General features: G+C 40.6%; 1 protein-coding gene across 1 annotated transcript in view; it reads right to left on the reverse strand.

The window, feature by feature from the left end:
* Acsl (Acyl-CoA synthetase long-chain) overlaps positions 1-18372 on the reverse strand; it is a 155593-nt gene extending 137221 nt beyond the window's left edge. Inside the window, exon 1 of the mRNA XM_071685739.1 lies at positions 18033-18372. The gene's annotated coding sequence lies outside the window, so the exon portion shown is untranslated. The remainder of the gene's footprint in view (positions 1-18032) is intronic.
* Positions 18373-20423: the final 2051 nt, after the last annotated feature.

Raw genomic sequence — 20423 nt, forward strand, 5'->3', positions numbered from 1 at the left:
AGGCAAGTTGTTAAAAGCAGTGAAAAGTTTTTATCGAGGATGTAAGGCATGTGTACGAGTAGGAAGAGAGGAAAGTGATTGGTTCTTAGTGAATGTAGGTTTGCGGCAGGGGTGCGTGATGTCTCCATAGTTGTTTAATTTGTTTATGGATGGGGTTGTTAGGGAGGTGAATGCAAGAGTTTTGGAAAGAGGGGTAAGTATGCAGTCTGTTGGGGGTGAGAGAGCTTGGGAAGTGAGTCAGTTGTTGTTCGCTGATGATACAGCGCTGGTGGCTGACTCATGTAAGAAACTGCAGAAGCTGGTGACTGAGTTTGGTAAAGCGTGTGAAGGAAGAAAGTTAACAGTAAATGTGAATAAGAGCAAGTTTATTAGGTACAGTAGGGTTGAGGGTCAAGTCAATTGGAAGGTAAGTTTGAATGGAGAAAAACTGGAGGAAGTAAAGTGTTTTAGATATCTGGGAGTGGATCTGGCAGCGGATGGAACCATGGCAACGGAAGTGAATCATAGGGTGGGGGAGGGGGCTAAAATTCCTGGGAGCCTTGAAGAATGTGTGGAAGTCGAGAACATTATCTCCGAAAGCAAAAATGGGTATGTTTGAAGGAAAAGTGGTTCCAACAATGTTGTATGGTTGCGAGGCGTGGGCTATGGATAGAGTTGTGCGCAGGAGATGGATGTGCTGGAAATGAGATGTTTGAGGACAATGTGTGGTGTGGGGTGGTTTGATCGAGTAAGTAACGTAAGGGTAAGAGAGATGTGTGGAAATAAAAAGAGCGTGGTTGAGAGAGCAGAAGAGGGTGTTTTGAAATGGTTTGGGCACATGGAGAGGATGAGTGAGGAAAGATTGACCAAGAGGATATATGTGTCGGAGGTGGAGGGAACGAGGAGAAGAGGGAGACCAAATTGGAGGTGGAAAGATGGAGTGAAAAGGATTTTGTGTGATCGGGGCCTGAACATGCAGGAGGGTGAAAGGAGGGCAAGGAATAGAGTGAATTGGAGCGATGTGGTATACAGGGGTTGACGTGCTGTCAGTGGATTGAATCAAGGCATGTGAAGCGTCTGGGGTAAACCATGGAAAGCTGTGTAGGTATGTATATTTGCGTGTGTGGACGTGTGTATGTACATGTGTATGGGGGGGGTTGGGCCATTTCTTTCGTCTGTTTCCTTGCGCTACCTCGCAAACGCGGGAGACAGCGACAAAGTATAAAAAAAAAAAAAAAAAAAAAAAATATATATATATATATATATATATATATATATATATATATATATATATATATACATATATATATATATATATATATATATATATATATATATATATATATATATATATATATATATATATATTATCCCTGGGGATAGGGGAGACAGAATACTTCCCACGTATTCCCTGCGTGTCGTAGAAGGCGACTAAAAGGGGAGGGAGCGGGGGGCTGGAAATCCTCCCCTCTCTTTTTTTTTTTTTTCCAAAAGAAGGAACAGAGAAGGGGGCCAGGTGAGGATATTCCCTCTAAGGCCCAGTCCTCTGTTCTTAAGGCTACCTCGCTAACGCGGGAAATGGCGAATAGTATGAAAGAAAAGAAAAGATATATATATATATATATATATATATATATATATATATATATATATATATATATATATATATATATATATATATATATATATATGGAGGGAACAAGGAGAAGAGGGAGACCAAATTGGAGGTGGAAAGATGGAGTGAAAAAGATTTTGTGTGATCGGGGCCTGAACATGCAGGAGGGTGAAAGGAGGGCAAGGAATAGAGTGAATTGGAGCGATGTGGTATACCGGGGTTGACGTGCTGTCAGTGGATTGAAGCAGGGCATGTGAAGCGTCTGGGGTAAACCATGGAAAGCTGCGTAGGTATGTATATTTGCGTGTGTGGACGTATGTATATACATGTGTATGGGGGGGGGCCATTTCTTTCGTCTGTTTCCTTGCGCTACCTCGCAAACGCGGGAGACAGCGACAAAGTATAATAAAAAAATAAATATATATATATATATATATATATATATATATATATATATATATATATATATATATATATATATTTATATATATATATATATATATATATATATATATATATATATATATATATATATATATATATATTCCTATGAGTCGATCGTGCAGAAATTCTACTATCTACAGACACGTTCATTGTTATGTTGATGTAAGGCAAGCTCCCTCCAACCTGTCTTTCCCAGGATCACCAAGGACATCATTAATACAGCTAACAAAAATATCTAAAATGTTATCTTCATTAAAGTAACCAATCCGATAGTAGCGTGCCTTTCACATGATGCATATGGTGTATATATCATGTAACATACAAATGAATAAATGTTTCATACAAACGTATAAAGGCTTCACAACAAATGTCCTTGTTAATCCTGAGAGTAACGTGGTGGCTGATGGAGAGGCGGGGCGGAGTCTGTGGCATCACCTCACATGACGTCATCCGCCTTTCCTCCTCCTCCTCCTCCTCCACCACTCACAAACCTCAAACATGTTTCCCACATCACCAAATAACTACTTTCCACATCACCAAGCACATCTTCCTGGGCTCTCACCTCACTAACCTATTTGGAAATGTTTAGGCAGCCAGTTCACTGCACAAAATATATTTCGGTTAGATAATGTTAGGCTGTATAGGCCAGCTAGCCAGCCAGTGAGGCGTGCAGGGGAGCGAGGCCTTCCTCAACATTGGCTTCACGATCAAGATGCACTTACCCAATCATCAGCTCCCGGTTCATGATAAAGATGCACTTACCCAATCATCAGCTCCCGGTTCATGATAAAAATGTACTTACCCAATCAACGATCGATAATCAGCTCCAAGAAATATCTGCGCTATAGGAAAAGCAGGAAGACACTGGTTATAGGACTCTACCAAGAAACACGGTTCTCGGACTTCACTAGGACACATGGGTTATTGGACTTTACTAAAAGACACACGGGTTATCGGACTCTACCAAGAGACAAACGGGTTGTCGAATTCTAATTGGAAACACACGGGTTATCAGACTGACAGGAGACTCCAGGGTTATCATACACTAACTAGAGACATAGGCTATCGGACTCTGCCAGGAGACATGCGGGTTCTCAGACTCTACCAAGAAACATACGGATTATCGGACTCTTCCATAAAACACAAGAATTATCGGGAGACACACAGGTTATCGGACTCTACCAGGAGACACACGAGTTATCGAAATCTACCAGGAAACACAAGGGTTATCGGACTCCACCAAGAGATACACGTATTATCAGACTCCATCAGAAGACACACGGGTTATCGGACTCTACCAGGAAACAAGGGTACCGGAGTGTACCAGGAGACACACAGGTTATCGGACTCTACCAGGAAACATACAGGTTATCGGACTCTACCAGGAAACACACGGGTTATTTCACAAAATATCTGTAGATATGCGAACATTACAATATACATTTGTCCAAGCCATCAGTTTGGCTCACGATCATTATCATCACCTTCCCTAACAACCATGTTGATCACTATCATCGCCAAGCTCGTCAGCTTCCCTAACAACCATGTTGATAACCACTATCATCAACAAACTCATCACCTTCCCTAACAACAATGCTATCATCAACAAACTCATCACCTTCCCTAACAACAATGTTGATGATCACTATCACCAAACCCATCACCTTCCCTAACAACCATGTTGTTGATCCCTATCATCAAACTCATCATCTTCCCTTACAACACTGTTGATCCCTATCATCACCAAACTCATCACCTTCCCTGACAACCCTGTTGATGATCACTATCATCAAACTCATCACCTTACCTGACAACCCTGTTGATGATCACTATCATCAACAAACTTATCATCTTCCCTGACAACCTTCTTGATGATCACTATCATCACCACACTCATCACCTTCCCTGACAACCCTGTTGATGATCTCTATCATCATCTTCCCTGACAACCCTGTTGATGATCACCATCATCACCAAACACATCACCTTCCCGAACAACCTTGTTGATAATCACTATTATCAACAAACTTATCATCTTCCCTGACAACCTTCTTGATCACTATCATCACCACACTCATCACCCTCCCTGACAACCCTGTTGATGATCACTATCATCACCTTCCCTGACAACCCTGTTGATTACGCTATCACCTTCCCTGACAACCCTGTTGATTACGCTATCACCTTCCCTGACAACCCTGTTGATGATCACTATCATCACCTTCCCTGACAACCCTGTTGATTATCACTATCACCTTGCCTGACAACCCTGTTGATGATCACTATCATCACCTTCCCTGACAACCCTGTTGATGATCACTATCGCCAAACTCATCACCTTCCCTAACAACCATGTTGATTATCACTATCATCACCAAACTCATCACGTTCCCTGGCAACCCTACTGATGACCCCTGTCATCAAACTCATCACGTTCCCTGACAACCCTGTTGATGATCACTATCATCAAACTCATTACCTTCCCAGACAACCCTGTTGATGATCACTATCATCACCAAACTCACCACCTTCTCTGACAACCCTCTTGATGATTATCATCATCACTAAACTCATCACCTTCCCTGATATCCCTCTTGATGATCCCTATCATCAAATTCATCACCTTCCCTGACAACCCTATTGATGATCACTATCATCAAACTCATCACCTTGAAAACCCTGATGATCACTATCATTATCAAACTCATTACCTTCCCTAACAACCCTATTGATGATCACTATCATCGCTAAACTCACCACCTTCCCTTACACCCTGTTGATGATCACTATCATCACCAAACTCACCAACTTACCTGACAATCCTGTTGATGATCCCTATCATCACCAGACTCATCACCTTCCCTGACAACCCTGTTGGTGATCACTATCATCACCAAACTCATAACCTTCCCTGGAAACCCTATTGATCTCTATCATCACCAAACTCATTACCATTCCTAACAACCCTATTGATGATCACTATTATCGCTAAACTCACCACCTTTCCTGACAACCCTGTTGATCACTATCATCACCAAACTCATCAGCCTTCCCTGAAAACCCCGATCACTATCATTACCAAACTCATTACCTTCCCTAACAACCCTGTTGATGATCACTATCATCACCAAACTCATCACCTTCCCTGACAACCTTCTTGATGTTCACTATCATCACCAGACTCATTACCTTCCCTGACAACCCTGTTGATGATCACTATCATCAACAAACTCATCACAATCCCTGGCAAACTCATCACCTTTGACAACCCTATCGATCATCCCTATCATCAACAAACTCACCACCTTCCCTGACAACCCTGTTGATGATACCTATCATCACCAAACTCATCACCTTCAGACAACACTGTCGATAACCTTTATCTCCACCTTCCCTGACACCCCTGTTGATGATCCCTATCACCAAACTCATCACCATCCTTAACAACCCAGTTGATGTTCACTATCATCAAAAAACTCATCACCTTCCTTGACAACTCTGTTGCTGATCCCTATCATCATCAAACTCATTACCTTCCCCAACAACCCTGTTGATGATCACTATCATCACCAAACTCATTACTTCCCTGACAACCTTGTTGATCATTATTATCAACAAGCTTATCATCTACCCTGACAACCCTGATGCTGATCATTATCATTACCAGACTCAATACCTTCCCTAACAACCCTGTTGATGATCAGTATCATCAACAAACTCATCCCAATCCCTGAACACTCATAACCTTTGAAAACCCTATTGAAGATCCCTATCATCACAACACTCATCAACCTCCCTGACAACCCTGTTGATGATCACTATCATCACCAAACTCATCACCTTTCTTGACAACCCTGTTGCTGATCATTATCATCACCAAACTCATCACCTTCCTTGACAACCCTGTTCATTATCACTATTACCAAACTCATCATCTTCTTGACAACCCTGTTGATGATCACTATCACCACCAAACTCACCACCTTCCCTGACAACCCTTTTGATGATCACTATCATCACCAAACTCAACACATTCCCTGACAACACTGTTGATAATCAATCATCACCTTCCCTGACAACCCTGTTGATAATCACTATCATCACCCTCCCTGACATTGTTGATGATCACTATCACCAAACTCATCACCTTCCCTGACAACCCTGTTGATGATCACTATCATTACGAAACTCATCACCTTCCTTGACGACCTTGTTGCTGATCACTATCATCACCAAACATCCTCTTTCCTGACAACCCTGTTGATGATCCCTGTCACCACCAAACTCATCACCTCCAATGACAACCCTGTTGATCACTATCATCACCATACTTATCATCTTCCCTGACGACCATGTTGATGATCGCTATCACCAGACTCATCACTTTCCCTGACAACCATGTTGATCCCTATCATCACCACTCATCACCTTCCCTGACAACCCTGCTGATGATCACTCTCATCATCTTTCCTGATAACCCTATTGATGATTAATATCATCACTTTCCCTGACAGCCCTGTTGATGATACCTATCATCACCAAACTCATCATCTTGACAACCCTGTTGATGATCCCTATCATCACCAAATTTATCATCTTTCCTGACAACCTTGTTAAAAACCACTATTATCACCAAACTCATCACCTTCCCTGGCAACCCTGTTGATGATCACTATCACCAGATTCATCACCTTCCCTGACAACCCTGTTAATGATCACAAATTCATCACTTATCACGTTCCCTGACAACCCTGTTGATGATCTCTATCATCACCAAACTCATCACCTTCCCTGACAACCCTCTTGATGATCACTATCATCACCAGACTTATTTTCCCTGACAACACTGTCGGTGATCACTATCATCACCAATCTTATCTTCCCTGACAACCCTGTTGACAACCACTATCATCACCAAACATCTTCATTGACAACCCTGTTGATGCTCATTATCAACAAACTTATCACCTTCCCTGACAACCCTGTAGATGATCCATATCATCATCAGACTCACCATCTTCCCTGACAACCCTGCTGATAACTATCATCAAATTCATCACCTTCCCTGACAACCTGTTGATTATCCATATCATTACCAGATTCACCACATTCCCTGACAACCCTTTTGATGATCACTATCATCACCAAACTCATCACCTTCCCTGACGACCTTCTTGATGATCACTATGATCACCTTCCCTGACAACCCTGTTGATGATCACTATCAACAAACTTTTCATCTTCCCTAACAACTCTGTTGATGATCACTATCACTAACAGATTTACCACCTTCTCTGACAACCCTGTTGATGATCACTATCATAATGAAACTTATCATCTTCCCTGACAACCCTGTTGATGATCCCTATCATCAAAAACTCATCACCTTCCCTGACAACCATGCTGATGATCCCTATCACTAAACTCATCACCTTCCCTAACAACCATATTGTTGATCACTATCATCACCAAACTCATCACCTTCCCTGACAACCCTATTGGTCAGTTAAAGATGTGCTTTATGTGGAAGTAGTCTACTGTTGTTGTAAAGAACTGAAAGCCAAGTATGTTGAGTCAGGACTGTCTCGGATGAATATTTGTTTCAGCGCGATGATGTGCATCTGCAGTTGCCAGGCTGCCATAATTGTTCTGAATACATTTTCTTTTCTTTTTTTGTGGTTTGCAGTTGTTATATTTTGATTTTGTGAGAGTCAAAGACCAAGCAGGTGAGATAAAGTTTAAAGTAGAGTAATTGAATTGTTTTTAGGGATGTCGAAAGATTTTTTCTTGTCCAAATATAATGCTAATCATAGTTGGACGGAATTCACTTTGTTTTGCTTTTGTGCAGATGCTATTGATGTGGGGAATTAATACCATGGGTGTGTCATAGTGATGCTAGGTTAGAATGGTTACTGTTTGCTTAGTGGAAATGACTGTCCATTCAATGTAACTGGAAGGTGTGAATGGGATTCACGTCTGTATGGGATTACGGAGTTACTGAAGATGCAGACATTCTGTTTTTAGTGATCCAACTGTGTAATGAAGTGCTGCATGCCTGAAGTTGCTAATGTTGTGCCAGGATGCTTTGATGTGATTGCCAGATTGTCTGCTCATAAAAAGGACCTTCATACTAAGGTTTTCCAGAGGTAATGGGAGATGCTGTGAGGTAATTGCCAGGTCGTCTGCTTATAAAAATACCTTCATACTAAGGTTTTCCAGAGGTAATGGGAGACTTTATAGGAAATGATTGAAAGGAGATAGAGAAAGAACTTATACTTGGGACCTCCAATTTTGAGATACGTCTTTTACTGAAGAAACCGTTGTGAGTGATCCTGGCATGGTCAATGTCTATAAAACTAGCCAATCAATTTTTGTCATTATTGTGGATGGTGGTGTCAAGTACATTTTGGGAGAGGATGTGCCCAGGGACAATGTTAAAGGCTTTATGTCTCTTGCCACTAGTACTGTGTGAGAGGGGGTTTCTGGTTGGTTGAATCCATCCAGGATATGTTCTGTGAGGTTGGTATATGGATGGGTGGAAGTGTTAGGTGTGAAGCCACATTGTGTAGATGAGCGAGATGCTCTGTTTGATTTTGTTGTAGATCAGTTTTTAAAAGATTCTGGATACTAGAAGATAAAAGAGATGTATGGCAGTAGGAGGGGAGGAAGATGAATGGTTTGGAGGGTTCTGGGAGTGGAATTATGTTGGCAAGTTTCCTGATGTTAAGCATTTTGTAATGCAGCCTAGAGTACTTGAAAATAGCTGTACAGCTTGGATTGTAAATGGGCCGTAGCATTCTATGTGAAAGTTCGATATGTTGTCTTGGACTGGAGCAGGGCAGTTCTCTAATGCTCTAATTGCAATGATTGTACAAGTGAGTATGAAAGGTGGGTGGGTATCTGTTTCTCAGTGGATTTTGTTTGGGTTTTTCATATCTTTCCTGCTCTAGGGTGTGGCTGGTCTGAGGCTGACTTATGAGTAGTGTTTCAATAGTATGGCTGTGTGTTGTTTCCAAGAAGAGATTTCAATAGTACGAGTCAACAAAGCATAGCGAGTTGGGGGCTGGGCTGTTGCATTTACGGTGGATTTTATTTAATGTGCACCAGAGTTGGTTGCTGTGGGTCTGGTGATTCACTGTGTCGAGTAAAGAGAGCCAATTTTCAGTTTGTCTTTTTGTCTTTCATTAATGAAGTTGTGATGATGATGATGTCTAAATTTGTTCTCTGATTTCTTCTAGTTTCTTTATGAGGCATGATGTAGGAAGATATTTGGGTTGTATTTCTTTGTGCCCCTGTGGTATATGGTTTTTACTAGCTTGGTAGGAGGTGCTGATGAAGTGTGAGACAACATGATACAGGAATGAGAAATGATTTACATGTAAGTTTTGAAACTTTGTTTCTATGTACTATGTGAATGCTGGCCAGCCTGTTTTCCTGGAGTTTAAGAAAGTTTTTTTGAGTGGTTGTGTTGACGGGGTGGGCTAGATAGTGTTATCAGGATAGTTCGGGTAGCTTGCTCCATTGGTTCATACCTATAGTGCTAGTCATCACAATGTGATGTCTGGTGAGGTCAGCTGCTGGGGGTAGTACGTTGGGAAATAGGTTGGCTGGTTAAAAAAGGGTGAGGATACTGAGTGTTGTAGTTTGTTTATGAGTATTTCACCTAAGGGATCATGAGCTGGAGTGTTCAGTCAGTTGGTGAGATTCTGCAGTTTGAAAGTATATGTGTAGGGAACATGTGGACAAGGGTGAGCGATGTAAACCTTCATTACGCTGTAGACGGTACTGAGTACTCTTTTCTTTTATGGACTGTGTGACTAGGGTGTTGTTGTTGTCTGAGCTATTTGGTGATGTCAGCAGTGTTAAAGAAAGATATGGTTTGGTGGACTGGTGTTGGAGAAAGGTATGGTTTGGTGGACTGGTGTTAGTGGAGTTGGAGAAAGGTATGGTTTGGTGGGCTGGTGTCAGTGGTGTTGGAAAAAGGTATGGTTTAGTGGACTGGTGTCAGTGGTGTTGGAGAAAGGTATGGTTTGGTGGATTGGTGTCAGTGGTGTTGGAGAAAGCTATGGTTTGATGGACTGATGTCAGTGGTGTTGGAGAAAGGTATGGTTTGGTGGACTGGTGTCAGTGATGTTGGAGAAAGGTATGGTTTGGACTGGTGTCAGTGGTGTTGGAGAAAGGTATGGTTTGGACTGGTGTCAGTGGTGATGGAGAAAGGTATAGTTTGTTGGACTGAAGACAGTGGTTGGAGAAAGGTATGGTTTGGTGGACAAGTGTGATGCGTCCTTATTCTTGTCCTTCAATTCTTACAATAGTATAGTTGTGGGTGCGAGTCTACATCTTGGATGAGGGCTATGTGGGTGTTGTGTTCTTTAAGTTGGTTGGATATTTGTGTGTGTTTGTTCCTGATGCCAATGGTGCTGAAGTGCAATATCTTCAGTTTGTGGCTGGGGTTCTACAGAGAGGAATAGTTCCTTAGTGTGTGGCTGGGGTTCTATGGAAAGGAACAGTTTTTCAGTTTGTGGCTGGGGATCTATGGAGAGGAACTTTTTTTTCTAGTTTGTGGCTGGGGTTCTACAGAAAGGAATATTCTTTTTTTATAATCTGTGGCTAGGGTGCTATGGAATATTTTTCTTTTATTTGTGGCTAGAGTTCTACGGAGAGGACGTTTTTTTTTGGCTCGGGTTCTATGGAGAGGATTCTTTTTCCCCTTCCTCTTCCTTTTTAATTTGTGGCTGGGGTTCTACAAAGGAACAATTTCTTTTAAATTTGTGGCTGGGGTTTGACAGAAAGGATTTTCTTTTTTAGTTTTCTGTTTGTGACTGGGGTTGTATGGAAAGGATTTTTCTTCTTTTTTTCAGGGGTTCTATGGAGAGGAATGATTTTTTAGTTTGTGGCTGGGGTTCTATGGAGAGGAATGGTTTTTTAGTTCATGGCTGGGGCTCTACGGAGAGGAACAGTGGCATTTTGTCCACAAACATATATCTCTCGTCACACATATGACTTGACAACAATTAACTCACACAACTCACCCTTCCTAACTCTTAGATTTTTCTGTTGTGAGATATATATGCTAGCCCTGCCTTCTGGCAAAATGGTAAGAGCAACAGATAGAAGTTATAAGTAGGAACATTAGACAGGAGCATGAGCAAGTAGGGAGGAACATTAGCTGGGAGCATCATGTAGAAGTAATAAGTTGGAACATTAAGTAAACACATTAGGTAATAGTGGCTGGTGTGAAAATTAGGTGAGAGCCTCTGAAAATACCATGCTACAGATACCCTTTGCTAGTGGCCTGTTCAGGGTGAGGAACTATGGGTTAAGAAGCAGCACTGGAATTCACCAGTTATGGAGACTTTTGTTGTGGCCACTCCTTTGAGGGAGTTCTTAAAGGGAATGGCATCAAAGATATTGATTGATAGATAGTTGCGCATTAAAACTCAACATAACCAAATGAGAACTACCTAGTCTCCTTAATAATCAAGATCTGGCTTAATGTTCAATATTCTTTGACACAAAAATTCACATTCATGTATGAGCATTATGGAAATACCACAATATCAACCAACCAAGTGGCCAAGCAATCCCCAGAACATACCATTGTCAAATTTCTCCTACAGTATATATTTTACCTACTAAATGAGGGTTTCATAGATTCTCTTTATTTTTTTTTTTTTTTTTTATACTTTGTCGCTGTCTCCCGCGTTTGCGAGGTAGCGCAAGGAAACAGACGAAAGAAATGGCCCAACCCCCCCCATACACATGTACATACACACGTCCACACACGCAAATATACATACCTACACAGCTTTCCATGGTTTACCCCAGACGCTTCACATGCCTTGATTCAATCCACTGACAGCACGTCAACCCCTGTATACCACATCGCTCCAATTCACTCTATTCCTTGCCCTCCTTTCACCCTCCTGCATGTTCAGGCCTCGATCACACAAAATCCTTTTCACTCCATCTTTCCACCTCCAATTTGGTCTCCCTCTTCTCCTCGTTCCCTCCACCTCCGACACATATATCCTCTTGGTCAATCTTTCCTCACCCATTCTCTCCATGTGCCCAAACCATTTCAAAACACCCTCTTCTGCTCTCTCAACCACGCTCTTTTTATTTCCACACATCTCTCTTACCCTTACGTTACTTACTCGATCAAACCACCTCACACCACACATTGTCCTCAAACATCTCATTTCCAGCACATCCATCCTCCTGCGCACAACTCTATCCATAGCCCACGCCTCGCAACCATACAACATTGTTGGAACTACTATTCCTTCAAACATACCCATTTTTGCTTTCCGGGATAATGTTCTCGACTTCCACACATTTTTCAAGGCTCCCAAAATTTTCGCCCCCTCCCCCACCCTATGATCCACTTCCGCTTCCATGGTTCCATCCGCTGACAGATCCACTCCCAGATATCTAAAACACTTCACTTCCTCCAGTTTTTCTCCATTCAAACTCACCTCCCAATTGACTTGACCCTCAACCCTACTGTACCTAATAACCTTGCTCTTATTCACATTTACTCTTAACTTTCTTCTTCCACACACTTTACCAAACTCCGTCACCAGCTTCTGCAGTTTCTCACATGAATCCGCCACCAGCGCTGTATCATCAGCGAACAACAACTGACTCACTTCCCAAGCTCTCTCATCCCCAACAGACTTCATACTTGCCCCTCTTTCCAAGACTCTTGCATTTACCTCCCTAACAACCCCATCCATAAACAAATTAAACAACCATGGAGACATCACACACCCCTGCCGCAAACCTACATTCACTGAGAACCAATCACTTTCCTCTCTTCCTACACGTACACATGCCTTACATCCTCGATAAAAACTTTTCACTGCTTCTAACAACTTGCCTCCCACACCATATATTCTTAATACCTTCCACAGAGCATCTCTTTATTACATGAGGTTTTTATAGGTTCTGTTTCTTTACACAAGTGTTCACCTATTTCAACATCAATTAACTCCATATTTTCCCAAGTATTCTTAGGTATTACTACTATCTCTTTATCTAACATTTCAGTCCTTAGCTTGGTTTATTTTTGTGTTCCCAGCCTAAGTATTTTCAAAAAATAGAAAAACTAAAAATCAACCATAAAAATCAACATAATATTAAAAGAGATAGAACAGCATTAAAGAAAAAACAAAACCTCCTTAGCTCCTGTAACCCCTTTATGTTTCCCTGACAGTGCAACAGATTGTTTGCATGATTGTGAACCTATTTCTATCATGTAATGTCATCACAGGGCCCAAATAAAACCTGATGACTATCATAATCCTCTATATTACAATTTTCCATCAAAATCCTACTTAATCTATTCTAAAGGTGCTACAATTATCATGGCTGACACAAACATTTTCCAATAAGGGTTGGTCCACCATGGTGTTTGTACGGTAACTGACCGCTGTGAAATTTCTGAGGGTGCATTAATACTGCTGGTGGCATGTTGTCGATATTTAGCTCAGTAGCTCGAGGAGATTTCAAATTGGACAGAAACATCAGCATATCTCATATACATGTAGGGCTCTGATCCCAAATGTACTGTATGTATATAAGACTAAAAAGAGCTCTAGTTCCAAATCATATTCTCCAATTGTTATGGTATTCCCTAAACACTGCATGAGCATTGTAGAACAGAATAACTCAATATCCAGAGCAAACAGCAAACCAGAGGTAAACTAAACTTTTCCCAACACATTAACCAATAATTTCTCCAATAACAGGTACATATGTTCTACTTGAAAGATTTTCCCTGTGGATTCCTTACACTCTTTAGAGCTGATAATTTTTCTTTTATATGACACTGTAGTCCCCACAGAATGGGAACAACTTTGAAGTCATGAGAAACTGTGGAGTACAGAGTGAAAGGAAGTGACTGATACCACTTCTATTAAAATCCATTAATTAGAACATGAACAGGAGGGATCCCTGTAGAGTTCCACATGTAGCCAGGCTTCATAAAATGTTTTACAGATAGCCAATACCAAACATCCACTTGGCACTTTCTTCAGATTCTATACAGCTTTATTCAGTAAGTAAATTTATTACAAACCACATAAAGCTCTACTGAATCTCAAAAATACACCAGATGCATGTTGTCAACAGGCACCACAAATTATTGTACAACAAAAGACCAAAATAAATCATATACATCTTAAAATACTGTTAGTAGAGTGCAACTGTGAACCCTTGGTTGCCTTATCAATTGTCATGGCAAAAAAAAAGAGTAACATGTTATGATCTGCAAATAAACACCAAAGTTCAATCATAATGTAATTACAACCATCGCAAACTTGTTCCATCTTGAAACCCCAAAGAATCAGACATTTCATACTGATTTAATTTTAAAAAATCAATAATAGTTGTCTTCTCTCTTTTGTCCAGAAACAAAATCTAAATCCTACTGAAAGTTATAAGCCTTTAAAAACAGTTTGGTTTTACTATTAGAAACCAAATAGCATAAATTGTTTGAGATACTTGAGCGTGGATTCGGCAGCAAATGAAATTATAGAAGCAGAAAAGAATCATGTTGTGGGTGAGGGAATGAAGGTTCTGGGAGCAATGAGAAATGTGTGGCAAGAAAGTATATTATCTGGGAAAACAAAAATGGGCATGTTTTAAGGTATGACAGTCCTGATGATTTTGTATGGATGTGAGGCATGGGCTGTAGATGAGGACATGAGCAGGAAGATGTGTTGGAAAAAATGCTTGTGGACAATAAGTGGTGTGAGGTGGTTTAATCGAGTAGTAATAAAAGGGTAGGATAGAGATGAGGTAATAAGAAGAGCATGGTTCAGAAAGCTGAAATGGTTTGGACACTGGGAGAGAATGAGTGAGGAGAGGCTAACATACAGTATATACATGTCAGAAATGGAGGGGCCAAATAGAAGAGGGAAACTAAATTGGTGATGGAAGAATTTAATGAAAAAGATTTTGAGTAATTGAGACCTGAGCAGGCCATGCAGGAGGGTGAAAGGCATGAATGGGTCAAATTTAACTGGAATGATGTGGTACATAGCTGGAAACGCACTATCAATGGACTAAATCATGGAATGTGAAGAAGCTAGTAGAAACTACAGAAAGGTCCGTGGGGACTGGCTGTGGATAGGGAGGTATGGTTTCAGTGCATTTAACATGAGGTAGAGAATGGATGTAAGTGAAGGTGGCCATTCTTCATCTGTTCCGGGGATACCTCACTTCTGTGGAAACAGCAAACAAGCATGAATAATAATAATAATAATAACAATAATCCCTGGGGACAGGGGAGAAAGAATACTTCCCACGTATTCCCTGCGTGTCGTAGAAGGCGACTAAAAGGGGAGGGAGCGGGGGGCTGGAAATCCTCCCTTCTCATTATTTTTTTTTAATTTTCCAAAAGGAACAGAGAAGGGGGCCAGGTAAGGATATTCCCTCAAAGGCCCATTCCTCTGTTCTTAACGCTACCTCGCTAACGTGGGAAATGGCGAATAGTTTAAAAAAAAAAAATAAAATAATAATAATAATAATAATAATAATAATAATAATAATAATAATAAAAATAATAATAATAATAATAATAATAATAATAATAATTATAATAATAATAATAAAACAATAATAATAATAATTTCTATGTCTATCATACCTAACCATCATCTTCCGTGTTAGTGAGGTAGCACATGGAAACAGACGAGGAATGGCCCAACCCACCCACATACACATGTATATACATAAACACACACATGCATATATACATATACATTTCATATATACATTTTTTTTTTCCCAAAAGAAGGAACAGAGAAGGGGGCCAGGTGAGGATATTCCCTCAGAGGACCAGTCCTCTGTTCTAGGCGCTACCTCGCTAATGCGGGAAATGGCAAATAGTTTAAAAGAAAGAGAGAAAGATATACATTTCAATGTATGCATACATATACATACACAGACATAAACATATATACACAAGTACATATCCATACGTGCTGCCTTCATTCATTCCCGCTGCCACCCAGCCACACACGAACTAACATCCAGGCCCCACAAAACTTTCCATGGTTTACCCCAGATGCTTCACATGCCCTTGTTCAATCCATTGACAGCACATCGACCCCAGTATACCACATCGCTCCAATTCACTCTATTCCTTGCACGCCTTTCACCCTCCTGCATGTTCAGGCCCTGATCACTCAAAATCTTTTTCACTCCATCTTTCCACCTCCAATTTGGTCTCCCACTTCTCGTTCCCTCCACCTCTGACACATATATCCTCTTAGTCAATCTTTCCTCACACATTCTCTCCATGTGACAAAACCATTTCAAAACACCCTCTTCTGCTCTCTGAACCACACTCTATTTATTACCACACATCTCTCCTACTCCTTCATTACTTACTCCATCAAACCACCTCACACCACATACTGTCCTCAAACATTGTATTTCCAACACATCCACCCTATCTGAAAGGTACTACTACAAATTTATAGACATAACTCCTCTTACATTCCCTTTGTTTTCCTCTTAATCTTTCTGATGCACGGTGCCCTCCACTGGTTACAAAGGTGTGTGTTTCCTTCAATATGGAAGAAATCATTTAATGTTAGATTGCACATTTTATGTTATGCCAAACTGGAAGTTTTGCTATCTAATATACCTCACCTATCATTTACCCTTTCATCTCCTTCATAAACTTCCTCACTAATGGGATATCTAATTTCAAAAGCTAAGAAATATTTTTGGTATTTCAGGAGGGTGAAAGGAGGGCAAGGAGTGGGGTGAATTGGAGCGATGTGGTGTACCGGGGCTGACGTGCTGTCAGTGGATTGAATCAAGGCATGTGAAGCGTCTGGGGTAAACCATGGAAAGCTGTGTAGGTATGTATATTTGCGTGTGTGGACGTATGTATATACATGTGTATGGGGGGGGGGGGGGTTGGGCCATTTCTTTCGTCTGTTTCCTTGCGCTACCTCGCAAACGCGGGAGACAGCGACAAAGTATAAAAAAAAAAAAAAAAAAAATTTAAAAACCTACTCTCAAATCCTCCTTATACAAAACGAATCCATAAAAAAATTAATATTTTGAAACAAGTACATGTCTCTTAAAAATGATAAATTATCATTTATTACAAAGATGCTCCAATAATTTTAATTAATACTCTATAAAGTCCTGCCATTCCACATGAAATTGTTTGATTTCAAATTTATTATTTTGGTAGGAGGAAAGTCCAACTTTTGGTATTCATTATTAGAGTAAGTGAAGACTAATCATTTCATGATTTTTGTAAGAGGACATTTTGCTTCTGTATATATAAGTTTAATGTTTTATTTCCTTATACAATGAAATAACAGATATTTATTGAAGGGTTACCTAACAGTGTCTGGTACCAATTTGTATTTTAAGGCTATGATAGATGAGGATCAAGTGTGCCAACCACGACTCTACATAAAATGCCCGTTACAATATAAGTGTTGGCATTATACGAAGGAAGGTAGAGGCCTCCATCAATATGAACCATTATTGTCTGTAGCAAGACAGGTAACTGTGGTCCTCATCTTGTAGCATGACAGGTAACTGTGGTCCTCATCTTGTAGCATGACAGGTAACTGTGGTCCTCATCTTGTAGCATGACAGGTAATTGTGGTCCTCATCTTGTAGCATGACAGGTAACTGTGGTCCTCATCTTGTAGCATGACAGGTAACTGTGGTCCTCATCTTGTAGCATGACAGGTAACTGTGGTCCTCATCTTGTAGCATGACAGGTAACTGTGGTCCTCATCTTGTAGCATGACAGGTGACTGTGGTCCTCATCTTGCAGCATGACAGGTAACTGTGGTCCTCATCTTGTAGCATGACAGGTAACTGTGGTCCTCATCAAGTTAGGTGGACATACTGGCGTATCCTTGATGAAGCCAGGTAACCAAACTTGACTGGGCAAAAATTCGGTAAGTTCATTGTTACAAAGTTTGAATTATGAAACTTTTATACTTACCGTCCAACCTGAACTTTGTGATATTGAAGACTGTGTACACTTGTAGCCTGGATGATGATGATGACGTGCTCCAGATTCTCGTGATACACTCACGTTCCACAAATATTAATCACTCACGACACTGCATTACAAAACAATCCGTAATTACTGTAATGGAGCAAGTCTTGTTACAGTTGTGTTTTTCTTGTATGTATACCGATCAAGATCAGATATGACCTAATGCGATCCTAGAGGACAAGAAACTCATGATGATAAGACCAAGTTAGAGAGAGAGACGTCTTAACTGGTGCAGTTGTAGGCGTCACCCGATGCGTGCGTGCCTCCCTCCCACACAGTGTATGTATGTACACTTCTTCCTCCAACACATGTTAACTTCCATCATGTCCTCCTCATTTACCAATATGATGGCAAGACATCAAACATTTTTAGAACGAAACTTACTAACAGTTATCCTTTAATATTCGTATTTCATTATTTTTCTATATTTCAGACACAAATGCGATAATAATGACTTCAGCTATAACGAGACATGGGGGAGGGGGGTACAGAAGTCTAGTCAAGGCTTGAATTGAGGGGAGATGTTATACCATTGTTAATTGAGGGAAGATGGTATACCCTTGTTAATTGAGGGAACATGGTATACCCTTGTTAACTGAGGAGAGATGATATACCCTTGTTAACAGGAGAGATGATATACCCTTGTTAATTGAGGGAAGATGGTATACCCTTGTTAATTGAGGGAACATGGTATATCCTTGTTAACTGAGATGATATATCCTTGTTAACAGGAGAGATGATATGCCCTTGTTACTTGAGGAAAGATGGTATACCCTTGTTAATTGAGGGAACATGGTATACCTTTGTTAACTGAGGAGAGATGATATACCCTCTTTAACTGAGGAGAGATGGTATATCCTTGTTGAGGGGATGGTATACCCTTGTTAACTGAGGAGAGATGGTATACCCTTGTTAACTGAGGAGAGATGGTATACCCTTGTTGAGGAAAGATGGTATACCCTTGTTAACTGAGGAGAGATGATATACCCTTGTTAACTGAGGAGAGATGGTATACCCCATCAACTGAGGAGAGATGGTATACCCTTGTTAATTGAGGGGGATGGTATACCTTGTTAACTGAGAAGATATGATATACCCTTGTTGACTGAGGAGAGATGGTATACCCTTGTTAATTTAGGGGGATGGTATACCCTTGTTAACTGAGGAGAGATGGTATACCCTTCTTAACTGAGGAGAGATGTTATACCCTTGTTGAGGGAAGATGGTATACCCTTGTTGAGGGAAGATGGTATACCCTTGTTAACTGAGGAGAGATGATATACCCATGTTAACTGAGGAGAGATGGTATACCTTTGTTAACTGAGGAGAGATGATATACCCTTGTTAACTGAGATGACATACCCTTGTTAACTGAGGAGAGATGGTATACCACATTAACTGAGGAGAGATGGTATACCCTTGTTAATTGAGGGGGATGGTATACCCTTGTTGATTGAGGAGAGATGGTATACCCTTGTTAATTGAGGAGAGATGGTATACCCTTGTTAATTGAGGGGAGATGGTATACCCTTGTTAATTGAGGGAAGATGGTATACCCTTGTTAACTGAGGAGAGATGGTATACCCTTGTTAATTGAGGAGGATGGTATACCCTTGTTAATTGAGGAGAGATGGTATACCCTTGTTAATTGAGGAGGATGGTATACCCTTGTTAACTGAGGAGAGATGGTATACCCTTGTTAACTGAGAAGAGATGGTATACCCTTGTTAATTGAGGGAGGATGGTATACCCTTGTTAATTGAGGGGGATGGTATACCCTTGTTAATTGTGGGGAGATGGTATACCCCTGTTAATTGAGGGGAGATGGTATACCCTTGTTGATTGAGGAGAGATGGTATACCCTAGTTAATTGAGGGGAGATGGTATACCCTTGTTAATTGAGGGAAGATGGTATACCCTTGTTAATTGAGAGATGGTATACCCTTGTTAATTGAGGGGAGATGGTATACCCTTGTTAATTGAGGGAACATGGTATACCCTTGTTAACTGAGAAGAGATGGTATACCCTTGTTAACTGAGGAGAGATGGTATACCCTTGTTTACTGAGGGGAGATGGTATACCTTGTTGATTGAGGGGAGATGGTATACCCTTGTTAATTGAGGAAAGATGGTATACCCTTGTTAATTGAGGAAAGATGGTATACCCTTGTTAATTGAGAGATGGTATACCCTTGTTAATTGAGGGGAGATGGTATACTCTTGTTAATTAAAAATCAAGTCATCAGAACCTTTGTTTTCTAAATATGAGAATGGCTAATAATTTGCCTGCATATTTTTCCTTCCAACTTCACAAACATAGTGTTATACACTTAC

This window comes from Panulirus ornatus, chromosome 40, assembly GCF_036320965.1.
Source record: "Panulirus ornatus isolate Po-2019 chromosome 40, ASM3632096v1, whole genome shotgun sequence".
Taxonomy (NCBI): Eukaryota; Metazoa; Arthropoda; class Malacostraca; order Decapoda; family Palinuridae; genus Panulirus; species Panulirus ornatus.